The sequence below is a fragment of the Neofelis nebulosa genome, chromosome 12 (assembly GCF_028018385.1).
Source record: "Neofelis nebulosa isolate mNeoNeb1 chromosome 12, mNeoNeb1.pri, whole genome shotgun sequence".
Classification (NCBI taxonomy): domain Eukaryota; kingdom Metazoa; phylum Chordata; class Mammalia; order Carnivora; family Felidae; genus Neofelis; species Neofelis nebulosa.
Genome location: NC_080793.1, coordinates 6949263 through 6959565, shown reverse-complemented (window position 1 = coordinate 6959565; position 10303 = coordinate 6949263). Strand labels below are relative to the sequence as shown.

At 57.7% G+C, this 10303-nt stretch overlaps 1 long non-coding RNA gene across 2 annotated transcripts; it reads left to right on the top strand.

Moving 5' to 3' along the window:
* Positions 1-5887: 5887 nt before the first annotated feature.
* On the top strand, positions 5888-8839 carry LOC131491220 (uncharacterized). 2 transcript variants are annotated; one of them, XR_009251363.1, is made up of 2 exons: positions 5888-6369; positions 8696-8839. It is a non-coding gene; the product is annotated as an uncharacterized LOC131491220 (long non-coding RNA). The 2 variants fall into 2 exon arrangements; XR_009251364.1 differs by lacking the exon at positions 5888-6369 and adding an exon at positions 6481-6552.
* The last annotated feature ends 1464 nt before the right edge of the window (positions 8840-10303 follow it).

Genomic DNA, 10303 nt, shown 5'->3' with positions numbered 1-10303 from the left:
TCTGCGTCTGGAGGGCAGCGCTCCACCCACATAATTAATTCACCATGATTGTGCAAAGTGCTGGGAAGGCCAACGCTGGGGTGCAAAGCTGGCATACGCAGGGGACCTGCCCAGTCGGGGTGGGGGTGGGGGCTCGGAAAAGCCCCCCCCCCCCCCTTAGCGTGCGAACGACAGGAGGCATGGACAGGTGATAGACAGTCAGGGATAACAGACACAATTCTGATCTGAGCAGGCATCGTCCCGTGAGCCCCTTCCCTCCACAAGCACCTTGGATGGATTATTCTATAAATCTTGACCATAAGATGGAGCTATAGAGGTCGTGATGATCCTCATTAGACTCAGAGAGGTCAGCTACCATAACTGCTAAGGGGCAGAGTCAGGGTCGTCTAATCTGGGGGTCTCAGCTCCTGACCCTGAACCCAGGGTCTGCAGGAGAAGAGACCCTCCTGTTCAGTGGCTGGGGGTGAGCGGGAGTCGAGGGGACACAGTGCACACTTTCTTGGGTCACCTGCCAGTCTCCTTGGGCTGGAAAGGGCTCTGGGTTCAGAGGAAAATATTCAGGGAACATTCCTGAGCTCAAATCAGCTGGTGCTGCCAGGATGTCTATCTGGTCTCCTGACCAGTGTTTGAGAGCCTGCAGAGTGGACGTGGCCTTGAGCCGCGGGGCGGCAGAGGCTGCCATGCTCCGCGGAGGCGGCTGTGGGGCAGGGCTGCAAGGTGCCCGACGTCGGTCGCTTCTCCTTGTCTCCAAGCCCTAGAGAAAAGCCTGCTTTCCTGTTTTTCCCTGGAATGGAGACAAGAGGGCTGAGATCCTCCCCAGCCTGGACTGTGGGGCCCTGAGGGGGTGGGCTGGGGCTTGCTGTCTCTCGGTGCTTCTCCTCATCACCTAGAGGGTGGACAGCATGGGTCGGAGGCCCCCACAAAGCGGCCAGAGCAGTCCCAGGGCCCCTGAATCCCTTGGGAAAGGGAAAAGGACTCACCTATAATACCAGTAATAATGGCATATTTTACCTGAGCATGAGCCGTATATCCGGCCCCGTGCTGAGTGTCCCCAAAAGTATCTCCTTGAATCCTACCTGGCAGAGACTTCTGGCTGTTGCCCAGTGTCCATTCTGCCATCTCCCCTTTATTTCTTTTTATTTTTAATGTTTCTTTCTTTTTGAGACAGAGAGAGACAGAGAACGAGCAGGGGAGGGGCAGAGAAAGAGAGGAAGACACAGAATCCGAACCAGGCTCTGGGCTCTGAGCTGTCAGCACAGAGCCCGACGTGGGGCTCGAACCCACGAGCAGTGAGACCGTGACCTGAGCGGAAGTCGGACGCTTAACCTACTGAGCCACCCAGGTGCCCCCTGCCACCTCCTCTTTAGTTCACAGAGCATCCCCTCCCAGGGTTTTAATGAGGCCCATGGCCGCCAGGCTAAATACTACATTTCCCAGTCTCCCTTGCAACTAGGTGTGGCCATGTGATCAGTTCTGGCCAATGGGACACAAGAGAGGTGTCTAAGTCCCTGCCAGATTGCCCTTAAAAGGAAGGCGTGGCCTCCACTCTTTAGGGTGCCCCTGACACTCACAGGAAAGAGTGGGGGCGGGGAAGGGGGGGGGGTAAGACTCCTCCACAGGATGGGAAAGACAGAAGGAGCGTGGGCCCTGGACCAGCTTCTAGAGCGGAACCCCCTCGACTGCCACGTAAAGGAAATCGGCTCTTCTCTCCTCTAGCTTGGGTTCCCTGGGTTTTCGTAGACTAGCTGGGCTGCATCCTAACAGAGATCCTGAAGGTCTGAGAGAGAAATCCACATCAGTGGGGAAAGGGTGAGGCCAACACTTGAAGAACTCAGGCCAAGGAAGACTGACCCAGAGCCTGTGCCCAAAGCCACCGGGTTGAACACGCTCCTGTGCCCACGGGATACTCAATCTATGACATTCAGGGGGATGGATGAGTAAACGAACAGCGGCCGGGGGTGCTTTCTAGCAAGGAGCTAACCCTGGGACGACTGATTATTTCCGAGCCCTAAACGTGATCCCATTTCCCCGGTAGGAGCTGCAGCATTTAACTTCTAATTCCTATGCCCCACATTCAAAGATGAGCGCATTGACAGTGTCTTCCAGTTTACAAGTGGCTTCATGTCCACGGTCACCTTTAACCTTGATCCCTTCCTATGAGGTCAGCAGGGGAGCACTGTGCTTATTCCCGTTTTGCAGGTGAGGGACCAGTATCTGCACACATTACCTGGCACATGATAACTGCTCGACATACGGCAGGTCTTTGGGTTCCTTTAATAATGCTTTCTTAGCAAGATGGCTAAGCATCTTTAGGGGCGCCTGGGTGGCTCAGTTGGTTAAGCGTCCAGCTTCGGCTCAGGTCACGATCTCATGGTTCGTGGGTTCGAGCCCCGCGTCGGGCTCTGTGCTGACAGCTTGGAGCCTGGAGCCTGCTTCGGATTCTGTGTCTCCCTCTCTCTCTCTCTCTCTCTCTCTCAAAAATAAATAAATATTAAATAAATATCATTTTTAAAGAACAGAGGGATGTGGGAATGTAGTAGGAAGGGTCCACGTGGAGGACTCAGGAGACCCAGTGGCCACTGGACTGGTTGATGACCTTGAGATAACTCTTCCCCTCTCTGATATTTATTTCCCTGGGGTAATCAGGAAGGAAGTCGGAGGAGATGGCCCCTTCCTCTATTCTCATTCTGGGTTTTGCTCCTCTGAACCACTACAGTTGGCAGTGGCCAGGGTCCCCGCCCACTGAGGGCAGAAGCAGCCCCCTAGGTGGGGGACAGCTATCCCGCAGCCCTCTGCCAGCATTTCCCAGCTCCCCTCCCGAGCCTGGCTCTGAGTCCTGGGACTTCGCCTGGCGCTCTCTGGGCCTCAGTTTCCTCATCTGTAAAATGGGAATGATAGTAAAAGTAAGGACATTGCTCACAGAACTATCCTGTCTGTGACATGCATTTATGCGTGTCGAGTACTTAGGACAGAGCCCGTCTCAGTAGCTGCCCATCTGTGCGAGGCGTATTGTGGTTAGTGATCAGCGATTATCAGTAACACATTATTGGTCATTATGATGAACGGTTAATGGAGGTTTACAGGTGACTGCAAGAGAAAAGAGGACATTTGAGTGTCCAGAATGGCAGTTTTGTTGGAAAACCAAGGGCGGGGTCTTCATTGGGTGCCCCTCGGTGCCTCCCCGGGGTCTGTGGGTTCCCTAGTCTGAGCACCTTACCCTGCCACTTTCTTTCTTTGCTAATTTTTCCCATCAGCCCCACTTGGGTTGGTCAGTTACATTAGGAATGGAAATTCCCAGTCTCAGCATCAAGAAAGTTCTCCAAGTTGCCTCGGCCAGTCCTCTTCCTGAGTCATGGCTCTGTACACACACCCACCTATCCTTGGATACCTCCCCAGCTGGGTCACTCACTACCGACAAGGCTGCCCTATTAGTTTATCTTGTGAGGCAAAACCGGCCTCCCAGGGCAGCCTCTGCTGGTTCTGCCTTCAGGGTCCTCCCAGAACAAGTCCACACCCTCCGCTCTAGCAAAGGGAGCTGCAGCCACTAAATTAGCTCCTCCCCATCTGAAACCTCCCTGGTGCCTCGACTCCCCGACTCCCCTTACAGAGCAGGCGTGAGCACAGAGCACTGTCTCAGGGCGAGCCAAGTGACACAGCCCTGCAGACAAAGCCCAGGGAGCCACGCTGGCCTGCCGTGCCCACCTGCCCACCACCAGCCTGGGTCTCTCCTCTTGCTGTCCCTGAACCCTTCCCTTTTGTACCAAAACTGCAGGCAGAGGAAAGGCAAAGATTTGCCTGAAGCAAATACAGCAAATCCTTTTACAAACACACACTCCCCAGAAAGCTGGCTCCAAAGATAACCGGGGAGAGGAGGCCGACTTGATTAGATTTCTTTGGGGTCTGCGGCCTAATTTTGTTACATATCTTAGCTTGCTTGATTTCTCCAAGCCGTTCACGGGCTGGTGTATAAACTCTCCTCTATGGGGGCGCCTGGGTGGCTCAGTCGGTGAAGCGCCTGACTTTGGCTCAGGTCATGATCTCGCGGTTCGTGGGTTTAAGCCGCCCATCAGGCTCTGTGCTGACAGCTCGGAGCCCGGAGCCTGCCTCGGATTCTGTGTCTCCCTCTCTCTCTGCCCCTCCCCTACTCGCGCTGTCTCTCCCTCTCTCTCAAAAATAAATAAACATTAAAAAGAATTTTTTTTTAAAAACCTCTCATCTCTGGATGTTCTCACAAGCCCCTTGCGAGCTCTACTCCTGAGGTCACTGGTCCTGCGGACTACGTTCCTATTCTATTTCCATCGTTCTTATTTCCCTCTGCAAATCACTTGGTCTCCCTAGGCCTCAGTTTCTCCACCTGTAAAATGGGGGATAATAATTGTCGCGACCTCTTAGGGCTTTTTTTTTTTTCTTTTTTTTGAGTGTCCAATGAGGTCAACTATCTGGAGCCTCAGAGCCAGCCCCACGCATACAGTAGGTCTTTAATAAGTGTTTGAAACAATTGGCTCTTAGCTGGAAGATGAGCTTGATACGCTGGTAAAAGCTAGAATTAGGGAGGGATGAATCTCTTTCGTGAGAGGGGCTTGGTCCCGATGCAACATTTTGCCCTTTCTGGTCCCTGAGTCAGTGAGTGTCAAACTTGACTCAGCTTTACTTTACCCGAGGGGGCTGTAAAATGCAGAGTCCCAGGCCGTGTGCTCAGAGAGCCTGATTTAGGAGGTCTGGAGAAGCCCAGGAACGTGCAGTTGAACATCCTCTCTCCACTGCCCCTGCTGCCCCTCTTCCCAAGCTGGGAACAGACAGTCCAGCTACGTGCACGTTGTCTATCCTGTGCGGGTACCAGGAGCCGAGACCCGGAAATGAGAAGCCAAACCAGGCAGAACCGGCCCCTGCCCCCAGGGAGCTCAAGGGGGTCAGGTGGGGAGCCTCAGTTCTGGAATGAGTAGGGACAGCTGTGGGAATTTAAAAGGTCAGATGAGACCTACCTCCTGGCACTGTGTGGTTGTTATCACGAGACAGAAAGTCTCCCAGGCTGGAGCCTTGGGGCATGAAGGTCTTGGGAGGGAGGGGCACAGGCTGGTCTGGAAGCAAAGGCTGCTCTGCCCTTGCCCCTTGCCCCCATGGCCTCAGGACTGCAAACCTCTCCCGCCCCGGACTGGAGGCAGAGAATAGGCTGGAAACAGAATGGAGGACACGGAGGAGGGAGAGAGCTGCAGAAGAGGGAAGGGAAGGGTAGGGAAGGGGAAGGGTATTAGACTGAGCCTCTGGCCCACCCCTCTGGCTGCCATATGCACCAGCCTTTGAAGGGCCAGGCTGGTGAGAAGCCAGCCAGAGGTGAGGGCCCTGGGCAGAGGCCTTGGGGTTGGCATGGTTTTGATAATGACCTTCAAATGTCCTAAACCAGGAGAGGATACAGGTTATCCAGAACCCACAGTTGGGGTAGGATACCGGGGCCTGAGCATGTTGGGGACAGGAGCCACCTCCCACCCCCCCCCCCAACTCTGTGCCAGGCCCTGCCCAGGTGCCCATCTCCCCGAATCCTCGAATCCTCGCATCACCTCCTTCCAGCCCTCCTTTCCATCCCGCCCAAGAGGAAGTGGAGGTTCAGAGAGGGCACGTCTCTTGCTTGAGAGGACACAGCAGGGGCGAATACAATACACAGAAGGATCTGGACCCAGCTCGAACTCCAAATTCCAGTTGTTAACCCTCTCCTACCAGGGCTCTCTCTGTGGGCTCGGTGGCAGCAGAGGGCTCGCAATAAAGATGGGAAGGAAGGAAGGAAGGAAGGAAAGAATTCGCAGGCCAGGCTATTCCCACGCCACCCCCTGCCCCAGCCAGCTCTTTCCCGCCACCCTCCCCCACACCCCCCTCCGCGGCCTAACTAGGTCTCTGAGCCCTCTGTCCCGCTTCTGCAGGTTCCCCCGCGCTCCTCCCGGAGCCCACTCTGAGGCAGCCTTCTCGAACAGGACCCCCGGCGTGGGGACGCCTCCTGACCCCCGAGGCCCAGCGGGAGGGCCGCGACCTCCGGCGGGGTGGTCTCGGCAGCCGCCTCCTCCCCCGCCACCCTCCCCTTTCCGGGGCAGCTAAATAATTGATTCGCCCATAAATAATTGATCTGCGCCGCGCGCGCGCGCGCCCTCGGCCCCGGGGTGCCGGGTTCCCCGTTAGGGTTAGGGGAGGGGGAGGGGAGCGGGGGAGGGGACGGGGACCGCGGTGCTGGGCGCGCAAGCGGCGCACAGTTTCGCTCCGCGGGCCTTTCTCTCTCCCTCTCGCTCCCTCGCGCCGGCTTTTTCCCTTTTTCTTTTTCCTTTTTTTCTTTCCTGGAGCGGAGCCCGGCGCCAGGAGTCTGGAACCAGCTTGACAAGCTTTTGAGTTATGGAGGGGGGGAGGGGGGGAGGGGAGGGAGCGAGCGGGCGGGCGGGCGGGCGGGCGGCGCGGGGAGGGGGCGGGGAGGGGAGGGAGGAGCGGGAGCGGGGAGGGCGCGCCGCGGCGGCGTGGGGGCGGGGCGCGCGCCCCCCGACGCGGGGACCCCGCCGGGCTCGGGGCGAGCGCGGGGTGAGGGTCTGGGGGTGGCGGCCGGGCGGGGCGCGGGAGTCGGCGGCGAGGGGGCGGGGGTGAGTCATCCGCGGACCCGGCGAGCGGCCCGGCTGGCGGAACGAGCCGGGCTTTAGGGCCGCAATAAATGAGGCCCGGGGAGGGCGGCGGGGTTTACACGGCCTCGGGGGCCGCGGCCTCCCCCGCCGAGCAAGACATTCCTTTCCGCTGAACTGGGCGCCTGGGCCCGCGCCGCCGCCGCGCCCAGCACGCGTGGCCCTAGGCGGCCGGGCCCAGGGCGGGGAACCAGCGCCGGCCCGGGATGGCCGGGAGTTGGGGGGCGGGGGACACGCGGGAACCGGGAGCCAGGCCCGGGGTGGCCGCCTCTGGCCCCCAGCGTTGTTCCCCAGGAGCTCATTGAGCCCTCGGCTGACCCGGAGGGAAGGGACGGGGTGTTCGGTGTGTTCGTTTAATGGCGGGGGGAGGGGTGGGGGGACCTGAGCCCAGGGAGGGTCATCACTGCCGCGGGGCGCTCAGCCGCCCCCTAGAGTATCTGATTCAGTCCTCCACTCTATTGCCCGAGAGCTGAGATTCTCCATTCACCGTCCCCCCCCCCTCCCATTTCCCCGGTTTGACATTGGGCCTGGGGGCTCAGGGCCAGGCACACAGTAGAGGCACCCTAGCCATTGGGCTGAATTTGACCAGGGCGCTTTGCCAGGGGCCCCGCCAGGGCGCTAAACATGCCTGTCCATCTGACCTCTCAGAGCCAGACAGTCGCAGGGGGGGCGGGGAGGGGGGAAGAGGAAGAGTGTGGGGGGGGGCGGTGAGAGGTGTCTGGAGTTACTAGCTTAGCAGGACCAGGAATAGAGAAACGTTTCGGACCCCTTGAGATCTCCAGGGGGACCCGGTGTACCCCCAGGAAGACACTCCTACATGCTAACAGAGACCCCAGTTCGAAGCATGCCTTCCCCTAGACCAGTTACCCTCTGTGTACTGCAGTTTCCTTTAGGGACCCCCAACATTTAGGCCCCCCCCCACCACCACCTGGCCCCTTCCAGCTTTTCCAGCCCCCAGCCAGTTAGTGACCTAGATCTCTCTGCTCCCGGGCTCTGGAATGTCACCCGCCTGGCTGCAGCTCCGGACTCTGTGGCCTGGGGCTGCGCCTTCACCACTCTGAGCCCTTCTTGCTCATCTGTGAGATGGGGTAGTAATTGTGCCAGCCTGGCCAGGGTTCTGGAAGGTTCCATGAGGCTATGAGAGTCTTAGCACAGGGCCTGGCACACAGCAAGCGCTCGATACGTGGTCACTGTTGCTGGAGCTGGTTGTTTGTTATGATTCGGAGGGTCAAGGCCCAGCTAGGCGCCCCCCCCCTGCCCCCCACCCCAGCAGAGCTTGAGAAAACTGAGCCTGTGGAGCCGCCTGGCTTCTCCTCCCCGCCCCCCACAGAGCCAGAGTGTCGAAATCATCCCAGAGACGCTGTGGAGCAGAAATTTCCAGTCTCCCTGGCAGAGCCTGGAAGAGTTTGGGTGCGGCTCAGAGAAGCAGCTGGGCAGGCACTGCAGGGCCAGGGCTAGGGAGGGACCCTGAGATGTTCTACGAGACCCTGGAAGCACCCCAGCCCCGGGGGGGGGGGGGCGGGGGGGGTTGCCTGGCCTGGCCTCCAGCTCCAGCCCTACAGAGCCTGCTCTGGCACAGGCAAAAATCCCATGGTCCCCTGGGGTCAGTGGGGACTGTTTGCTCTAGTGACTGTCCCACTGGTGGGGGCCACCAGGCCTCCGAACGGCCCACTCGGCTGATTCCTTGGCCACCAGGAGGAGCAGAGGCCCCCAGCCAGGATGGATGGGGGCTCTCAACGGGGTTGTAGGGGCTGGGGGATCCCTGTCCTGAGTGGCCTGGAGAACCCACAAGAGACCTGGCAGACAGCCGGACCCTTGCTTTGCTCATAGGGCTGTGTAACCCCATTGGAGGGGGGAGGAAATGGGGGTCAAGTGCCCGCACTGCCCCCAATCCAAGATAGGTGACCTTGGATAGGTGACAAGTCTGATGAGACTAAGACAAGACTGTAACGCTCATGGGTAGGAACGAGTAGAACATGTCAACTGCTCTGTTATTTCACAGTGACTCTTGGAGGGAGCTTGTATTATTAACCAACTTTGTTTTCCAGATGAAATAACTGAGGCTCGGAGAGGTCGATTCGCTTTCTCAAGGACACACAGCTAGGAAGTGATTCAAATCCTGATCTGCTGGCTGCGTCCCTAAGGAAAAGCAAGTTAAATGTTTTTTTAAAATAAAACATTTCAAGCACCTACTATGTGGAAAACCATTGAGGTGGGTGGTGATAAAAATCAAGGATGCCTGGTCTGGCCTCCCAGAAGCTCATAATTGAGTGTAGACACAAGACTCCAGCGAGACCCTCCTGAAAGTTAAATGTGAAAAACACCAGCGTAGGGGCGCCTGGACCGCTCAGTGGGTTCAGTGGTTAAGCGTCTGACTCTTGGTTTCAGCTCAGGTCATGATCTCGCGGTTTGTGAGTTCGAGTCCCATGTCAGGCTCTGCACTGGCAGTTTGGAGTCTGCTTGGTATTCTCTCTCCCCGCTCTCTCTCTGCCCCTCCCCTGCTCTCTCCCTCTCTCAAAAATAAATAAGCATAAAAAAAAAAGTAAAGTAAAGCACCAGCATATAAACGTCTCCAGTGCTGTGGGGGCACCAGGAGAGTCATGAGGGTTGGCATGGGGGATGGTGAGGGAGGGAGCTGAGGGAGGAGCCACAGCGGGCAGGGAACGGGGAAAGCTGGTCTTGAGCCACACAGAGAGATTTTTGCGGAGGGCACAGAGCTGGCGCAGCAAGGGCAAAGTCACGGCTGTCTGAGAAGATGTAACCCACTCAGGGGCACGGAGGGCAACGGGGAGAGAAGCAGGAGGGGCGTTGCTGAGGCTGGGGCTGGGCTGCAAAGGCCTTAGACCTTTGCTGGGGGTGGGGGGAAGTGGGGAGCCCTCAAAGGTCTTGAGCAGGGGTGGACATCATTCTCTGGGAGTTTTCGAAAGATAATTCTGTAGGCAGTGAAATGTCCTGGAAACATACACAAAAGAAACTAGATGTGCTGGGTCAGGCTGCATTGCACAAACTTTTCCGGTGCTTCCTTTAAAAACATTTTTTTTTTTTTTGCCTCGTACAGGTATAACTATTCCCCCCGCCCCCCCCCCCCCCCCCACAAAGACACTTTCAAAAGGAAGAAGGGTGCTGGGAGGCAAGGAGATGTGGGAAGCTGCAGCAGGAATGAGCCAGGATTGGAGGGCAGCCGCCTCTCTGACTGCTGGCTCTCCGGCTGTTTGAGTGATGGGCGGTCTGGTAGGTGGGGCCGCGGAGGAGAGGGGTTGGGACCCTCCTCTTACCTAGAGCCTTCTCCTGGCCTGACTGATGGTGGCTTCAGCCTGTCCCTACCCCTCCCGGAAATCTGTCCTTACCCTCCTCCGCACCGGCTGGGCCGTGGGGCACAGGCTGATATTTCAGTCTTTCTCTGTACTAAATGGGACAGTTATCCCAGGGGCCTCCTGTGTCCTTGAGGACAGGCTTTCGGTGCCCTGTAGCAGCATCAGGCACTGTGCTAGTTGCTTTACAGACAGTGTCTCTTCATCTGAATATACTCCAGCAGAAAAAAAAAAAAAAAAAGGGGGCGCCTGGTGGCTCAGTCGGCGAAGCGTCCGACTTCGGCTCAGGTCATGATCTCATGGCTTGTAGGTTCGAGCCCTGCTTCGGCCTCTGTGCTGACAGCT